This window comes from Anthonomus grandis, chromosome 2 (assembly GCF_022605725.1).
Source record: "Anthonomus grandis grandis chromosome 2, icAntGran1.3, whole genome shotgun sequence".
Classification (NCBI taxonomy): Eukaryota; Metazoa; Arthropoda; class Insecta; order Coleoptera; family Curculionidae; genus Anthonomus; species Anthonomus grandis.
Window position 1 is genome coordinate 23,403,920 of NC_065547.1, and position 18,380 is coordinate 23,422,299.

Here is an 18,380-nt window from a genome sequence, read left to right on the forward strand (position 1 = left end):
TTCGAAATCAGACATGGTTACTTCTTATTTTTTTTAGTCTAGTTTTTACACTAGTTTTAGATAAAATCAACGACAAACACCGCTCATAATTACCACAATTACGTGTGAAAGATGCAGGTAAACTGTAAGCTGTGAGTATGAGTAATTTACGACGAAAAATAAGAACGGGGAATCCCCGATACGCGATTCGATATAATTGTACTCTAGTTGTGTACGCCCATAGCCGTTCATATGTTTCGTAATATGTGCCATCCATTAGATAGGCAACCACAAACGCACATTCTATTAACGCACAGAACACTTATAAATTTCTACTTAATACTATAGTATGTTAGTGACTAAATAAAATATTATTGGTAACAAAATATTACTATTGTATTTAGTAGGGTTTAATTATTTTTTGAATTAAAAAAATAAAAATAAAATTTAGTCAAAATTATCGTACAAAGTGGCATTATCGCATAACTACTATCGTACATCGTACAAGCATTGGTTTTTTCGTACGAAATCGATAATTATCGTACATCTAGCAACACTGTTCTAGAGCCAGATTTTAGCGAGTAAGCGATGTGTGTGAAGCTAGCGTCCGATCGATATCCAGCAACCAAATCGAGAACGCAGCATATACCGGTTGCCAGCGACCAATTTATAGTCCGCGCTCCCTGTTATTTAATCAATATAATGCCCGTATCTCCTGAAATTCCCAAGGGATTTTAATAATTTTTTGTTCAGATATTAACAATGAATACCTAAATCGACTGACGATGGTCTCAAGCCTCTACAAACTAAGGTTTTGTTGTGAAAATTAATTAAAAAGTCAAATGGTAAAAAAATGAAAAAGGCTTTAACTCCCAAAATTCCCAAAGAATTTGGATAAAGCTTTTTTTTATAAAAGATAATAAATATCTAACTTGATTTTAGATGGTTGCAAACCTCTACAAACGAAAGTTTTTTGGTAAAAAATTACTGAATTTTTAGATGTACAAAAAAAATTTAAAAGCTATAACTTCCAAAACTCCCAAAGGATTCGAATAAAACTTTTTTACGCGATTACTAATAAATATCTAAATCGATTTAATATGGTTGCAAATTTCTAGAAACGAAAGTTTTTTGGTAAAAAATTATTGAATTGTTAGATGTATTAAAAAAACTTAATGGCTATAACTTCCAAAACTCCCAAAGGATTGAATGAAACTTTTTCACGCAATTACTAATAAATATCTAAATCGATTTAACATGGTTGCAAATCTCTACAAACGAAAGTTTTTTGGTAAAAAAGTTATAGTCATTAAGTTTTTTTAATACATCTAACAATTCAATAATTTTTTACCAAAAACTTTCGTTTCTAGAAATTTGCAACCATATTAAATCGATTTAGATATTTATTAGTAATCGCGTAAAAAAGTTTTATTCGAATCCTTTGAGAGTTTTGGAAGTTATAGCTTTTAAATTTTTTTTGTACATCTAAAAATTCAGTAATTTTTTACCAAAAAACTTTCGTTTGTAGAGGTTTGCAACCATCTAAAATCAAGTTAGATATTTATTATCTTTTATAAAAAAAAGCTTTATCCAAATTCTTTGGGAATTTTGGGAGTTAAAGCCTTTTTTCATTTTTTTACCATTTGACTTTTTAATTAATTTTCACAACAAAACCTTAGTTTGTAGAGGCTTGAGACCATCGTCAGTCGATTTAGGTATTCATTGTTAATATCTGGACAAAAAATTATTAAAATCCCTTGGGAATTTCAGGATACGGGCATTATATTGATTAAATAACAGGGAGCGCGGACTATAAATTGGTCGCTGGCAACCGGCATATGCTGCGTTCTCGATTTTGATTGCTGGATATCGATCGGACGCTAGCTTCACACACATGAGTAAGCGCCTTACTCGGTTGCCTTAAGAGATCTTAACCGTTACATCATCATATGGTTGCGCTCGAATGACATCATGTCTAATATATTTACTAATATTTACTAAAATATTAGTAAATATAAGCTATACCTTTCATCGGCCTTGCATTCGTTTTGGATACTGACCTAAAATATAAGAACAGCTATTTGTCTAGACACCTATAAGTTTTCAAAAAACGTTTTGAGTCTAAAGCCGATCTCATAAGCTACGTTTACAACGCGGGTACCAAATATTTAACACTTGGATCAAATGACGTCACGAGGACTATTTTTTCGGTGTAAATGGCAGACTAAAATTTGACAGACGAATTTGATGCTTCCCAAACAGGGTAGATTAAATTTAGTTTTTTTCGGTGTAAACACTTAGGACCTATTTAGAAGTATCAAAATGACAAGTTTGACATTTTATTGGATGTTAGCTTACGAGGTTTTTATTTTTGTACAGAAAAATAAAGAAGAAAACACAGAGGACAAGCTTAAGTCTTGAAAAAGAAATTATTAGTTTATTTTTATTACCTTTAAACAATAAATTTTTTATTATCTTTAAACAATAACTGTTGTAAAACAATGATATTATTACGGTAGCAACCGAAAACCGGTTATTTGTAACCAGGTGTTGTGGTGAAATGGCCTAAGTAGTTTAAGTTCCTAGAGTATATCCTATATGTATATGACACATAGAGTAATTAAAAGTATGTAATTTAATAAAATACATATAATAATATATGTAAATAATATATAAATAATAAAAGTAAGTAATTTAATATTAATTTCTCTATGATATGACATTATAAAAAAGATGTCGGGTGCCTTGAAACTGAAATCTTTTTTAGGTATAAATTAAAAAGTTCTGAGCTGTCTCTTGTGGCTTTAATTAAGACCCCAATTTCCCAGAAAACACAGTGGTTCAACAATAACACTCTTAAAGATTTAGAGGTTATGTCCTATAATTCTTCGTCTAAACTCACTTCAACTGACATTTTGATCCTGCAGATAATCCTGCACTAATGTAACCCTCAAAATCTATCCTTGTAAACAGGGCTGTACTCAGGGCCGTTCCGACCCGGGGTTGTAAGGGGTGCGGGGCACAGGGGCGGCAGGTCAGAGAAAAAAAACTAAATAAATATTTTTTTAATAAATATTTTTAAAATTTAATAATTTGTTTCAAAAACTATTATACACATATTATTTTAAAATATTATACATATGTAAATATTATTAATTATTAATTAATGTATTAAAGTTACTTTATAACATTCTAAGTATTATTAGTTATATTTCCGATTCAAATTTAATAGGTATACCTAGATATACGCTTCAGTCCGCTTCAGGTCGCAACGAGTTGGAAAAAATATGTCGCGACGAAGATTTTTCAGGAAAATACTTGCCTGTGGTCAAGGCATATAAATGCGTGCAGTGCGTGCACTTGTTTCAATTTAAATTTTAAGCGTGTAGCCTGTAGTCGTGTAAATCGCAACGTTATTAAAAGCTTTTGTTTAATATTGTGGTAAAACAGATAGTAAAAATTAAAAAGGTAAGTATCTCTACACATACGTTAATTTGATTACATTTTTTTCATAGCTGTCATATAAAATTTAAATATCGTTTTTATATTTTTGAAATATATAGGATGTTTGGAAAATGGGTAGCCAAATGGAAATGGTGGATGATTGAACCTACTGCCTATTTATAATATAATGCATAATATTTTTCCTGAAATTTAAGGAGTTTTTTTCCTTTTTTTAGATACCTATTACTCCTATTAGAAATCTCCCAATTTTTTTACTCTTGAGATTTTTAAAATTTTTGTTAGCACAATTAATTTTATTTTAAAAAGTAATGTTGACTTATTTAGAGTCAAATAATATAATAACTAAAAAAAAATAATTAATTTTGAACCTAATGAAAAAATGATATGCGTTATGAATAGCCAGTAGTCGCACTAATTCCGTTTGGCTACTCACCTTTCAAATATTAGTTATTTGCTTAATAAAAAAATAGCATTTAATCTTAATATTTTTTTTTTTTTTATTTGAAACGTTAAAAATATATCTTTTTATTAATTCAGGCAAAATATAGGATAACTTGGATTTATTTTAATTTTGGATTTGTTTTATTATAGATGTCTGATAATCGAAAAAAGCTTTCTGGAGCACAGTACAGAAAACGAAAGCGTGAAAAAGAAGAATTAACTAAATAGGCTTGCAGTTCACTCCAAGCGTTTTTAATCCCAACAAGATCACATGACAAACCATCAAGTTCCCAAGCCCGAGATGAAAATGTGACGGAGACTATTATATGTATAATGGTCAATAGCGGAGAAGAGAAGGAGAACTCATCGAATACCAAAACTATAGTGAAAGGTGATGTTTTATTAGCAGAACAAGGATCTGAAGTAAGCTTTGAAAATATTAATGTCTATAAGGATCCTGGCTATTGGCCAAATGTTTTATTGGATAAAATTAAATTAACTCTGATAGAGTTAGGGCCTACGCAACTAACGGAGGCTGATATGACGTTTCCTTTAAATAAAGACATTATAAAAAAAAAATTTGTAATGGAGAAATAATTCCGAGGGTTTGGCTAGTATATTCTAAATCAAAAGATTGTGTATATTGTTTTTCTTGCAAAATATTTAAAACTTTTTCTGGTGGTAGTGGTTTGGTTGAGGGTTATGTTATAACGACTGGAGACATTTAAGCCAACTTATAGAAAGACATGAAAAGTCAAAGGGGCATATTTGTAATACAAAATCTTGGCTTGATTTAAAACAATCAATTTCTTCTAAAACGACAACTGATTCACTAAACGAGAAATTAATAAACATGGAAAAAGATAGATGGGTTTCTGTTTTGAAAATTATAATTTATGTTGTCAAGTTTTTAGCCGGTCAAAATTTGAGTTTTAGAGGTGAAAATAACAAGATATTCGAGCAACAAACCGGAAACTTTTTAAAATTAATCGAAACAATTGCCAATTTTAATGATACAATATGCGATTACATTAACAGGATTAAAAGAACTCCATCAAATATGCCTCATTATTTAGGTGTTCGTATTCAAAATGAATTAATTTTCCTTCTGGGAGAGCAAATAAGACATGACATTATATCTATGTTAAATGCTAGTAAATATTTTTCAATTATTTTGGATACGACTCCTGACGTGAGTCATCAAGACCAACTAACTATTGTAATAAGGTTTGTTTTATTAAATAATACATCAAACCAAATCAAAATTAAAGAGCATTTTTTGGGATTCATTTCAATATCAGATTCGACAGGACAAGGCTTAACTAATGTTTTATTGGATTTTTTGGAGACTCACAACATTTGTTTAGGCGATTTAAGGGGTCAGGGATATGATAATGGAGCGAATATGAAGGGTCGCAATAATGGTTTACAAAAAAAAATTATTGAATTGAACCCTAGAGCTTTTTACGTGCTTTGTGCGGCCCATAGCTTAAATTTAGTTGTTAATGACGCTGCAAAAGCATCTTTAGAAATTACAAGTTTCTTTGCTATTATGCAGGAACTTTACGTTTTTTTCTACGCATCAACTAAACGTTGGCAAGTTTTAAAAGATGAAACCCCAACGTTAATGCTAAAACCTCTTTCTAGTACTAGATGGGAAAGCAGAATAGATGCTCTGAAAGTTCTTAGACATAATTTAGGAAAAATATATGACGCTTGATTTGCACTTTACTCTGATAATAACAGGGACTCCGATACCAAAACTATGGCTAATTCATTACTCTTAAAAATTAGGTCGTTTAAATTTATTTGTTCCATTATTATATGGTATAATGTGTTAACAAAAATTAATATTGCAAGTACAGTGATGCAGGAATCCGATGTTGCCCCACCTAATATTATTTCTTAAAACAGACTAAAACATATATATCTAGTATTAGATCAGATGAAGGTTTCACTGATATTTTAGAGGAGGCCAAAAAAGTTGCCGAAGATATTGATTGCCACCCTTCGTTTCCTCCGAATAATATTGTTAGACCCCGAACAAAAAAGCGTTTATTTGACTATGAGTGTGTAGACGAGGCCCCTAAAAATCCAGTTGATCAGTTTAAAATTAATTTTTATTTTGTTATATTAGATACTACATTATTAAAATTGGAAGAAAGATTCGAGGAAATGAAGCAACATGATACGTTGTTCAATTTTCTTAACAACCTACATAGCTTTCTCCAAACAGAAAAATCAATTAGGTTTGCAAAATGTGAAGCTCTTCAGAAAATTTTATATAATCCATCAAAAAATGAAAAAGATATTTTAGCTCAAGATTTATCTGATGAAATTGATAATGTTGCCTATATTTCCCCTGAAATGAATGCCTTAAATGTTCTTACCTACATATTTGTAAATAACCTCATCTATGTTTTTCCCAATTTAGTAATTTCCATTAGAATTTTCTTAACATTACCTGTCACAGTAGCTAGTGGAGAAAGTAGCTTTTCTAAACTCAAAATAATAAAAAAATATTTACGATCTACAATGGGTCAAGAGAGGCTTTCTGACTTATCAATAATTAGTATTGAAAAAGAAATTGCAGAAAATATAGATGTGTCTAACATTGTTAAAACATTTGCATTAAAAAAAGCGAGAAAAGCAAACTTTGTATAATCATAGGATATGTTAGCTACCTGCCCCTTTATGTATACATATACATATTACAAAGTACATGTTGCGTATGTAAATAATATGTATGTATATATTTAATTACAACTTATTTGTAAAAACATTACATTACAAATAAATTGTAAATAAAATTATGATTTAATATAAAATAAAGTGTTTATGTTTCTAAAATGTTGTTTTTTTTAACGTTAAATTATTTCAAGTTATTTATTTACAAATGTTTATGAAAGGCCGGATTCGGTGGGGTAAAGGAGGGGCGGCAAAATTTTTTTCGCACCCGGGCGGCAGATACCCTAGGAACGGCCCTGGCTGTACTAAATAAAAAAAGTCTTTCATTTGCTCCATGGACCTAATAGATCCACGCGTTGTAAACGTAGCTATACATTTTAAGGATCAGATCTAGATTGTAACAAAATACAAATTTATTTCGCTCGGAAAACGTTTAGAAAGGGCAGATATTTGCCCAAGAGAAAATACAATAAACAAAAAAGTAACTGGAGTAAACGTAACCTCACTCATATTTTTTTTTCCACAGAAAGAAACACAAACTAGTCAAAAATCAATTTTAAAAAATATCCGTGCAACCTTGCCTTTACGTTCTTCACTGTATTTTTTGCAAATCTATTCGCTCTTTTGATAATTTATTATTTTCTGCATTTTTATTTGGTTTGGATGTCTTAACTGTCTCATATTTATTAATATTAAATACATTTAAACTAATACTAAGAAATATAATGCTTCTTAACTCTAAAAAAAATATAAAAAAATTGATATCATAATTTATTGCTTATTATTGTTTGCATAGCTTCCCTTTGACTTTGACATATCGAGTTTATTAGCGGCCTCGGGAGACCGTCATGATTTGATCGCTCGAATGAGTCATGAGATGTCTTAAAGCACAGAACACAAATATAGAGAAATGCGTGTTGCCTAATAAACAAACAGAAATTCTGTTGACAGCTTTATTGACGTTGTTGACAGAGACGGGGGCAACCATCTTGGGTGGCATGTGGCGGGAAATTTAAGCCTGATATTTAAATTTCAAGTAATTTGCAGATTTACAGAAGTTGATGCGTTAACTGACGAGTGATGAGATATATTTAAATAGAATTTTATTTAAAAAAAAACAATATGCTTATCAATTTAGAAATACCCACATTTAATTAAAATCGTTAATTTTGCTGAGAAAAAAAATAAAAATATTGCATCTTAGACATACCTCATCACTTTAATCAATAATTAACACATCAACTAAAATATTATTTAATTTAAATTTGGTTCTCAAGACATTGCTTATTAAGATATTTAGCTATAGATACTTACCAAGAATTATAAATTGGCAGGATAGATATGGGACCAAATTTTAAATAAAAAAAAAACAAAATTAAATTGTCTTTTAAATATTTTATTTTAAGATGAGATAAAATAAATTTAACAAAGGGTTTTAAAATGCATAAAAAAGCTACAATATATTCTAAATTAAATACTGCAAACTGTAAGTATGGTATTAATAAGATCTTTTTATGTAAAAAATAGAATTGTTGCAGGTATAAAGCATATTTTAACTGAAAATCCTAATTTCTGGATTTTCAAAAAAATTATCTGCTTTTTTTTGTTTCCATAAATGTATAAAACATTATAAGAAACATCTAACAAACATACCTAAATAGAAAATTAAACATATATATTTTTTAACCATCTATACAATTTTAACAAAATAATATATATCCACATATTATGGAAAACAAAATACTCTCTCTTATAAAGACACAAACTGAACCTATCTCTTGAAATAAATCTGGCTTTTCATTGTAAATAAATTAATCAATATGACTAGATATAACACAAATACACATGTACAAGTTAATATGCATGTTTTTTTCCATTTTAATTTTTTAGTATAAGAAAATAAAAACAAAATATGACTTTTGATTTTTGGTTAGTCACAATTGGGTAAAGATGTCACAAGTCAGTGGGGTTGTCTCCAGTAAGTATGGAACATGAAACATAAGAAAACATATTAAGACAGTGTATTGTGTATACAATATTATATTTTAATTGGGTTAAAATTAAATCTTCTAATAAGTATTTCATCATAATGATCCAAAATACAAAAAAAAGTCTTTATTATTAGTAAGTATTAATTCACATTAATAATCACATTAGTTATGATTACAATTAAGATTCTAAATAATATTAAAGTTTACAGAATAGAATAATATTATATTGTATTGTGTAGAATACTATTATTGTATTCTATTATATTGTATTCTATTCTGTAAACTTAATAATAATACTTGATAATACTTTAAACGATTTTTATAACATGATTTTAATTATGGGTCAGTAAATAAAATAAGACTGTAAAGAGACTGTACTATCAAAATATCTCAGATAATTTAGGTACTTTAAAAAATAAGATATTACATACTAAAATCTTAGTATCATTACCTAAAAAGTTAAAAAATAAAATTATTCTGAGTGTGTATCATGAGTATTAAATGAGGATATTCAAATTCAAATTTTGAAGGCATTGTCAAAACTTTCTATTTTCTAAAATGACCAACACTTAAAGATTGTCGTTGTGGTTTTGAAGTTGGCTTTTAATTTTATCCTATAAATATTTATAAACCAACCAAAACTTTTTCTCTAAATTGACTAAATGACCACGGCTATCTATAAATGTGCATAGCTTAAGGTGGATTAAGTTTATTAGGGAAATCAGTTTTTGAGAAGGATATGTCAATCTGGATGTGTCATTATTTTCTTTAAATTGAACAAATAGGTGTTTCTACTCCATGTGAATATCATTTCTACCCAAGAACTAGAAAAGTGTTTGGAGCAAACTCGATAATTGGTGACATTTTTAGTCGGACTTACATGACAGACAAGATTTTTGTAAGGATGGATTCAATGGAAATTAAGAAAATCTATGATTTCTGTAACTGTCTGGGCAATTCCTAATATACAAACTAGTGCATAAAGGATATGTGCATGAACATCTTAATCTAGATGAAGACAAGGAAAAAGAAATAGTTGATATTTTCCCAATGAAAGTTCAAGAATTAAAACTGAATTGTAAAAAAAAAGTTAATTTGAGAACAGTGACATAGATATGTCCAAAATAGGATTAAATCTATTGTATTATAATCCTGAAAAATGATAATACATCCAAGATGCACCTAAACATTATTAGAAAACACTTAGGTGTGTCATAATCAGGGTTGCCAGGTGTGGCGCATTTGCGCCAAAGTGGCGCTTTTAAATTTCAAATGGCGTGTAAAATTTTGGTACATGCGCCGGGCACCTAAAGTGCCGCTTTTGTATTTTGTATCGTGCACCTTGATTGTAAACTAGTCAAAAGAAGCATTGGTTTTGGTTGGTTCTTAATACTATTAATTTCATAAACAAATCCAACTACCAAAAGAGATCGTCTGCCATTCGCCTTTGCATGAGCGTGAGCGTAAACTGGGCTTTAGCACTACAGATGCTTATGATTTTGCTCATCAACCGTCAAACCGTGACAGTTGTCATGTTGATAGTTGACATGGCGGCAACATTATTGGTTGTGGTTTGTGTTTTGAATTGAAATTGATTTATATTGATTGATTTTGCGTCGTCTTGTCGTCTAGTGTATAATTATCATAGAGTAATTAAAAGTATGTCTCATAGAGTAATTAAAAGTATGTTTTACTCACCATAGGAATTACAATGCAAAAATAAAAAAATAGAAATTCCTGCTTCCCTAATTGCTTTAGCTAAAAAGTTTATAGGACCTTTTTTGTAGCAAATTAATTTTGTTATAAAAAGGTATTTTTATAAAACAAGATATTTGAGTCGTGGAGGCAAAATTGTCGAAAATGTTCTTTCCCTTTTCCCTTTCCATCACCTGTTTGCTAATTAAGAAACAAACATTACCGTTTTTGAAACTTTACAGTATCAAATTTCTAAAATGATTTATTCTATACAGGAAAAAGTAGAGATGATAAAACTTTATTATTCTGGAACTAGTACACGGGAAATAAGTGCTTTATTTATAAAATAGTTATGAAATAGTGTAATTATTAGTTTAAACTTTGTACAGTAGTTTATTGCAAATAAATATTGTTGTTATTACATAATATGACAGATTTTTGAAGTTTCAAAAAAGGTAATGTTTGTTTCTTAATTAGCAAACAGGTGATGGGAAGGGAAAAGGGAAAGAATATTTTCGACGATTTTGCCTCCACGATTCAAATATCTTGTTTTATAAAAATTAATTTGCTACAAAAAAAGTCCTATAGACTTTTTAGCTAAAACAATTAGGGAAGCAGGAATTTCTATTTCTTTATTTTTGCATTGTAATTCCTATGGTGCGTAATGTGAGGCAGCACCCGGTATAGGAAACTGTGAATAAAAGGAAATCCACATTTGTCCAATATTTGAAACTCCCGCTAATTTTTTAATAGTTTTTGGTCCTGTCAAAAGGTGGCGCTTTGGTGGCGCATTTTAGTGTCAAAACTGGCGCGTGACAGTTAGTAATACCTGGCAACACTGGACATAATTGAAATTTACCTCTTTTCTGCTCTATGTAGTTGCACGATGATTCGATATTGGCACGTTTGTAAAATAATTTATCAACCCCGGACTCAAAAAAACTACAAAAAGTTATAAAATTACTTAAAAACTTTAAATTGGAAGAAAATCATGAGGCTTGGCTTGTTTTGTTTTCCACCCAAAGAGAAGTTAAAAAACATAGAGTAATTAAAAGTATATTCATATATTCATTTCTCTATGTTAAAAAAAGATAATCGTCAAATACGACAGTTAAAATTTCATTACCGCCACTATTGTCATATTTGATGTACGTCAAAAATTAGACAATCAGAATGAATCGGCCATCTTGGGTGGCAGACTATTCCGCCCCGCCACATTCAACCTTCATACCAGTGTCTTAAAGACACTTATAGAGTTATAGCCGCTCACTCGCTAAAATATGGGTTAGGTTATAATATTATAAAAGATGACATATTTGTGAAGTATCTATTAAAAGTAAGTAAAAGTAAAAAATTATAAGTATTGGATGCCAAAATATTAATAAGAATGTGTAATTAAGTATATTATTATAATGTAGCAAATTGATTGCTTATTTGAACCCGAAATGCCGCAAAATTAGGATTTGAATTAAACTTTTTTCTCTAATATGTACAAAATATCTAAACGGCTTTGAGATGGTTGCAAACGTTGCGAACGTTTTTTGATTAAAAATTATTGAGTAAGCCAAAGGATATAAATAAAACTTTTCCTTATAGCCGTTAGGAGTTACATAGCCCTTTATATTTTTCAACACCTAACAATTCAATAATTTTTTACCAAAACAATTGTTTTATTGTTTTTTCTAGAGTATTTTGTTGTTTGTAGAGGTTTGTAACCATCTCAAATGTTTGGATATTTTTATAGAAAAAAGATTAATTCAAATTCTTTGGGAGCCTTTTTCATTTCTTTAACATTCGACTTTTTACGTAATTTTTACAAAAAAGCTTTAGTTTGTAGAGGTTTATAATAACTATAAATCGATTTAGTTAATGATAAGTTAATCACTAGTTAATGATATTAAAATTCCTTGGGAATTTCAGGAGATACGGGCATTATATGGATTAAATGACAGCGGGCGCGTACTATAAATAGGTCGCTGGCAAACGACATATGCTGCGTTCTAGATTTGTTTGCTGGATATAGATCGGGCGCTAGCTTCACAGATGAAAAAATATATAGAAAAACAACACAAAGTGGCAACTTCGGATACGTGCATTGTAAACATGGAAGTATTCTACATTGCCAAGTATATTTTTCTTTTCATTAACTTTTTTGTCAGGAATGTGTTTTTTTATTCTGGAAAATTTGTTGATTACTCTCAAAGTCTATATTATTAGTCAGAAAAACGAAACTTAAAGAGTACACTGTTTACCTGTTACAAAATACAACACATAAATAAAAAAATATGTAGTGGATTAAGAAAATTATATATTGATTAAAATTTTAGAAAGATATAGAATTTTAGAGAGATATTGAAAAATTGGAAAGTCGATTTGACACCATTGTCTGAGATGGTGAACTCAAACAATTTCGCCTATGGTTTGCAGCTGGGCTTATTGTAGGTATTTAATGTTTTAAGAATTTACGTTTTTACATTTTCATGCCAATATAGTTACGAGGTCACGAAAAGAAACATTGACCAGTATAATTTTTTAGAATTTAAACCTTTTATTTATTTAATTTAAGACTTTGTTTCCAACATGCAACTTGCCCAGTGATAAAAAACTTACCAATTCATTAAATGTTAACTGAACTTAACCGAAACAAAAAATAATACAAAAGATAAAAAGACGATAATATCTCAGATATAACACCAACAGTCACTTTTATTAGAATATTGTTTATGTCACAAAAATGAAAAACTTTATTACATATATCGTATATAATATTAAAAAATGATTTTTACAACATATTGTAGTGCTGCCTTGTAAGAAGAAGGTACAAACCTACAAAATACAAGAGAAAAGAACGGAACTATCGATTAAACCATTAATTTGCCTATATAAAACCTTAACAATAAAGATATTTTTTCTCAGATGCAATAAATATACTAGGTTTAAAGCGGCAGGTACTTAGCAAACCTGAGCAAACACTTGAAATCAAATCGATGTGGTACTGGCAAATTGGATTCCACATGATGCAGCCACATTCCAATTTTGACCAGACAAAGCAATTAAGATGTAGGCAGTAAAAGCTCTGATTTCTACTGATTTAAACCCAAGTTTCTTTATAGCTGATATTAAAATGTCGTATAAAGGTAAATTTTAAATGGAAGGTGATACTGTAATCTGGCTAAGTCTCTTTAAGATGGTATGTTGGTAGAGTAGTTGTAAGTAATCTTTGATCCTGAATAACTGACCACACTGCACTTCGCCGCAGCACATCAACCTGTATAATACCAAGTCTCCAAGAAATGTAGACATTTCTGAAGAAATAAGTAGATATTAATAGTGTCTATGTTAAAGAATATGGCTGCTAGTTAGTATAATCGTTGATAAATAAAACCAGACCCAAATTTGAACCTAATGCCCTCATACTCAAAGCTGTATGAAAATCAGTATACACGCTATTTCTTTAAAAGTCTAATTTACTTTAAAAAAAGATATATAATGATCAATACTGCCAAAAGCTTATGTTGAATATACAGGATGAGTCGGGAGGAACGGACCAAACTTGAGGTGAGTGAATATGTAAAATAAATTAAAAAAACCCCATTCGTATGTGATTTTCCTTTTGTTGTGACCAGCACAACTTTAGTAATAAGGACACAAATAGAAAAAGGCTTAAAAACATATACAGTGAAAGCTCTTCTTGCGGACAGCTCCTATAAGCGGACATCTCTTTTAACCGGACAAAGTTCCTGGAACCGAATTTCAGCATATGATTTTCAATGTTAAATGCATTCCGATAAGCGGACGCTCTTATAAACGGACGCGGACACTAGATTTTTCTGTATGTGATCAAAAATCTCCCATAAGCGGACGCGAAACTCTAATACCCGGACGATTTTTAGTTACGCTTATTGCACTGCACATATCTACATACATAAAATTCTGTAATTTCCCGATTTATATTAGGTGATTCCCCATATACGCATTTCGTTGGCTAGCCAGTATGTAATCTTGTAGTTTATGTTCAGTTCAGGCAAATTCGTAGTTGATTGAGATATTATATTATTGTAACTATAAGGTTAAGGTATTAGACAGAGAAAGCGTTCAGTTCATATTTGGCAAAGAGGTTTAGGAAAACGCAAGCAGCTGAAATTGCCAAAAATAAGGAAGATATCAGGAGTAAATGGCAATCAGGAACTAATATAAATCAAAAGAAGGATTTTTTTAAAAAGGAAGGTTTTGCTATAGACAAAACATGTTTTGAGTGGTTTGTGAAAGCTAGAAGTCAGAACATTCCAATCTCAGAGCTGTTATTGAAACTGAAAATGAAAGCTAAAGAAATCGCCATTACTTTGGGCTATAATAATTTCAGTGCGTCCGACGGGTGGCTGCAAAAGTAGCGCAAGAGACATAGTGTGAGTTTCAAATGCATATCTGGCGAAGCTGCTGCAGTAAATCAAGTTGATGTGTCACAATTTTTGGAGAAACTTCCGTCCATGTTGCTTGGCTACAAACCAGAAGACGTATACAATGCAGATGAAAGTGGACTTTTTTTCGCGCATTGCCCGACAAAACTCTATCCCTTAAAGGAGAAACATGTGTGGGTGGAAAGTTGTCTAAAGATAGACTAACCATTTTATTCTGTGGCCGGTGAAAAATGCGATTTGATTGTGATCGGGAAAGCGGCTCGTCCCCGTGCTTAAAAAAACGTTGCTATTAAGGATCTACCAGCGACTTGGAAATCCAACACAAAGGCATGGATGACCCGAGAAATCATGTCTGAGTGGTTATTGGAATTCGACCGGAAAATGGGAATCCAAGAAAGGTAAGTGCTTTTATTTTTAGACAATGCATGCTCTCATCCTCGTGATCTGAAAATGAAAAATGTGAAAATTATATTTTTACCGCCAAACACAACTTCAGTTTGTCAGCCTTTGGATCAAGGTATTACACAGAACTTAAAATTTTATTATCGGCATTTAATTTTAAAACATATTTTAACAAAAATTGACGATATCCAAAGCTTATCTGAGCTTACAAAGTCCATTAATGTGTAAAAAGCTTTGTATTTTATAAAAACAGCATGGGATAAAGTAAATTACTCTACATTTATTAAGAACTGTTTAGGCAAAGCTGGATTTAGAAAAAATGGATGTAGCTCAGAATTTTCTGAGCAAAATTATTGCGATGCTGAAGATGATCTGCCCTTAGCGACACTTGCTCAGTTACTGCGACATGCCAAACATTTAGGAGTAGCTGACCCTTAGAAAGTAGATGATTTCCTGGTCTTAGACAATAACATAACAACAGAAGAAAATGCCAACTTTTCGAATTTGGATGTAGAAAACCCAGGCCAACTTGAATATGGTAGTTCAAACGACCCAGAAGAAGAAGTGGAACTGGTGGACTCACTAAGAGGTTCAAAAACTATAAATTCATATGGGGAATATCTAAATCATATTTCTATATTTAAAAAATTTGCTAAAAATGATTTCACTGCATTTCAACATTTAAAAAATTTAGAAAGTTATTACGAAAATTGTCTCCTTCAGCAAAATATGTGAAAATTCGTCAGACAAACATTTTAAACTTTTTTCAGAAAGCTAAAGAATAATGTTTTTTTTTTTAAATTCTCGTACCATGTATTGAAGCATTTATGTTTTTGTATGCGTATACATACATATAGGATAAATACATACGTTAAAAATGTGGCGAGTTTCTGTTTCATTTTCCTCATGATTATGTATTACCATATTTCCTCATGATTATATACCTCGTTATTTATACTCACATACTCTCTTTTAAGCGGACACCTCCCATAATGGGAGCTTTCACTGTATAGTGACGCCATCTAACTTTGAACTTAAATAATGTAACTGTGACGTTTTAATAACGCACGTCACGGTCCGTCCTCCACCCCAAATCAATCAATAAGTATGCAGTATGAACCACCGGTATGAAGGTTGAATGTGGCGGGGCGGAATAGTCTGCCACCCAAGATGGCCGACTGATTCTGATTGTCTAATTTTTGACGTACATCAAATATGACAATAGTGACGTTAATGGCATTTTAACTGTCGTATTTGACGATTGTCTTTTTTAAGTTTTCTTTTGGGTGGAAGACAAGCCAAGCCTCATGATTATCTCCCAATTTAAAGTTTTTAAGTAAATTTATAGCTTTTTGTAGTTTTTTTGAGTCCTGGGTTGATAAATTATTTTACAAACGTGCCAACATCGAATCATCGTGCAACGACATAGAGCGGGAGATAACAGTCAGAGAACAGTCAGAGAAATCATAGATTTTTTTAATTTCCATTGAATCCATCCTTACAAAAATCTTGTCTGTCATGTAAGTCCTACTAAAAATGTCACCAATTATTAAATTTGCTACACTTTTCTGGTTCTTAAGTAGAAATGATGTTCACATGGAATAGAAACACAACACCTATTTGTTCAATTTAAAGAAAATGATGACAGATCCAGATTGACATATCCTTCAAAAACTGATTTCCCTAATCGACTTAATCCACCTTAGGTTATATACATTTATGGATAACCGTGGTCATTTAGTCAATTTGGAGAAAAAGTTTTGGTTGGTTTATAAATATTTAAAGGATAAAATTAAATGTGAACTTCAAAACCACAACAACAATCTTTAAGTGTTGGTCATTCTAGAAAACAGAAAAAGTTTTGACAATCTAAAATGCCTTCAAAAAAACAAAAATCTTGAATATCCTCATTTAATACTCATGATACCCAATCAGAATAATTTTGTTTTTTAACTTTTAAGCTAATGATAGGTAGGAGACTTTAGATGGCAATGTTGTCAGGTTGGGAATAATGGCATAATATCCAATGCAGGGTGATACCTCGTAACGGTCCGACACGTAGCCCCCTAGCACTTTTTAAGGAATACACAGTGTTACCCCGTAACGGTCCGGCACGCAATCCCGTGTATCCTGTGGATATTAGAAATAAGGAGATATTGTCCAATGCAGGGTGATACCTCGTAATGATCCGACACGTAGCTTCCTAGCACTTTTTAAGGAATACACAGTGTTACCCTGTAACGGTCCGGCAGGCAACCACCCCGTGTATCCTGTGGACACTAGGAATAGGAAAAAGGGATTTGCCTACCTTCTTACCTACTATACTTATGTAAGTAGGTAAGACTCCGTCGCTGTTTTCCAGCATGTGCTGGAAAACAGCGACGGAGTGAAGGAGCTGGCAGCGGCGGAGCGAAGTACGGTACTGTGCGGCTTACCTCGGTCGGTTACTGCTGGCGCTTCGGTCGGTCTTCTCAGCGCTACTCAACGGACTGCGGACTGCGGACTTCCGGTCAGTGCATCGCGTTATATAGAGCACGGACATGCGCGGTACTTAGTAAACGCGGTAACAGTATTGGTGGTACGGACATGGACGGTGCTGAGGTATTAAACGCGTTGATAAATTAATAATTAACGCAATCGCGCGTTTATTAACAAAATCGAAACTTTCCTAACTTTACTGGGCAAAGCTTAGTTGTCAATATGAATCTTGAAAACTATTTATTTAAGTTGGAAAAAGGATCGAGTAATTCTATAGATAAATAAAAGAATTACAGAAAATTGAAAACTTTGTTACAACTCTTTAAGGATCCTGATCCAGAGGGTAGTTTTAATTGATTTTTGTATTTCGTATAACGTCCTCTCACATTTTCCCAACGCTTCTTGTACTCGCTAAAACCAGAAAAAAAACATGATGAAATGACATAAACAATTATGATTTATAACAAATAAAACTTGTACTAGTGAAATTCATAGTAAATTATCACAACTTTTTTATTTCAGATACTTTGCAGCTGGATGTTCATTCAAGATGCTTTCCTACTACTTCTTAAAAGAATATTGTACAGTCAGAATGGTACTGCATCAAACTGCGAAGGTGATATCGGGAAAATTGCAACCTAAGTATATGCCAATACCGACGACAGTGAAATGGATGCAAATTGCAGACCGTTTTCATTCAATCTGCCTAATTGCATTGACAGTATAAACGGTAAACACATCAGAATACAAGCTTTACCACGATTTGCCTATATTAATTATAAAGGATTTTATTATATTATAATAAAATTGCTCCTTATCGGGG